The sequence below is a fragment of the Brachyistius frenatus genome, unplaced genomic scaffold (genome assembly GCF_029030835.1).
Source record: "Brachyistius frenatus isolate BFR_SWC_R1_liver_20210118 unplaced genomic scaffold, ASM2903083v1 Contig_519, whole genome shotgun sequence".
NCBI lineage: Eukaryota > Metazoa > Chordata > Actinopteri > Embiotocidae > Brachyistius > Brachyistius frenatus.
The window spans coordinates 48231-50000 of record NW_027211118.1 but is presented as its reverse complement, the minus strand read 5'-3'; the positions used below and the strand labels follow the sequence as shown (position 1 = coordinate 50000).

The following is a 1770-nucleotide window of genomic DNA, read 5'->3' as shown; positions in this document are numbered from 1 at the left end:
AGCATGGAGAATGTTGTCTCCTCTGTGTTACTGGAGGACTTCACTAGAGGGTGCACCACAGGAACAAGGATAGACTCACAACATCATGATCTGTATGATGTAAACAGTAACCATGGCAACAGTAGAGGGCGTAGCTACTTTACTGATTCAAAGATCACAGGGGGACAAAATGCCACAGGCTCCGCCCACCATACATTTTTACAGGAATTCCTGCCGTACAGGAACATAATGTCTCCGTGTAGTCGTGTGTTGTGTAGTTATGTGTTGTGTAGTCATGTGTTGTGTGTCCTCTGAGCCTCTGCTGTGACTCTCAGATGTCCAGCAGTGTTCAGATAATTAAAGAACAGATGTGGAGACTCTGAGCTGCTGCTGACACCTGAACACACACACACACACACACACACACACACACACACACACACACACACACACACACACACACACACACACACACACACACACACACACTGCATTGACCTCTGTTCATGGTGAAGGAAGGTCGAACTCCAACCAGAACCTCATCAGGTCTGAGTTTACATCAGAAAACACACACACACACACACAGTAACAAGGAGGTCGGGGTGGATGGATGAATCGACAACAACACTCATTTCCTGCTTGACGCTGATTGAACCCAAACCAGCTGTTTGTCACCATTACCATGACAACAGACGTCGTCGTCTGACCTCAACCAGGGACTCACTTCAACCCAAACACTGAAACTACAGCAGGTTTTATTTAAACTGAACTTCCACCACACACACACACACACACACACACACACACACACACACACACATATATATACAGACACACACACATAGACACACATAGATGTGTAACTCTCAGCAACAGTGAGAGTAAAGTTCTCTGAGGTGACTGAGTTCAGGTGTGTCCTCACTAAAACCACCTGTATGTTCCAGGAAACGTGTCTGTGTGTGTGTGTGTGTGTGGGGGGGGGGTGTGTGTGTCGTCATGTATGCCTCCAAAGTTTCACAGTCCAGCGGGGGTGAGGGGTCTCATTGGGGTCATCTGCAGCCTGCTGTGTGTTTCCAGTGTGTTTTAGTGTCTTTTAGTATGTGTTTCCAGTGTGTGTCTTAGTGTTTCCACTGTGTTTTAGTCTGTTTCCAGTGTGTGTTTTAGTGTGTTTCCAGTGTGTTTTAGTGTGTTTCCAGTGTGTTTTAGTGTGTTTCCAGTGTGTGTTTTAGTGTGTTTCCAGTGTGTGTTTTAGTGTGTTTCCAGTGTGTTTTAGTGTGTTTCCAGTGTGTGTTTTAGTGTGTTTCCAGTGTGTTTTAGTGTGTTTCCAGCGTGTGTTTTAGTGTGTTTCCAGCGTGTGTTTTAGTGTTTCCAGTGTGTGTTTTAGTGTGTTTCCAGTGTGTTTTAGTGTGTTTCCAGCATGTGTTTTAGTGTGTTGTAGTCTGTGTCCAGCATGTGTTTCCAGTGTGTTTTAGTGTCTTTTAGTATGTGTTTCCAGTGTGTGTCTTAGTGTTTCCACTGTGTTTTAGTGTGTTTCCAGTGTGTGTCTTAGTGTTTCCACTGTGTTTTAGTGTGTTTCCAGTGTGTGTTTTAGTGTGTTTCCAGTGTGTTTTAGTGTGTTTCCAGTGTGTGTTTTAGTGTGTTTCCAGTGTGTTTTAGTGTGTTTCCAGTGTGTTTTAGTGTTTCCAGTGTGTGTTTTAGTGTGTTTCCAGTGTGTTTTAGTGTGTTTCCAGCGTGTGTTTTAGTGTGTTGTAGTCTGTGTCCAGCGTGTGTTTCCAATGTGTGTCTTAAGTG

At 44.4% G+C, this 1770-nt stretch overlaps 1 long non-coding RNA gene across 1 annotated transcript; it reads left to right on the top strand.

Moving 5' to 3' along the window:
• The first annotated feature begins 975 nt into the window (after window positions 1-975).
• LOC138614539 (uncharacterized) lies at window positions 976-1477 on the top strand. Its single transcript, XR_011310295.1, has 3 exons — window positions 976-1067; window positions 1176-1385; window positions 1442-1477. It is a non-coding gene; the product is annotated as an uncharacterized lncRNA (long non-coding RNA).
• The last annotated feature ends 293 nt before the right edge of the window (window positions 1478-1770 follow it).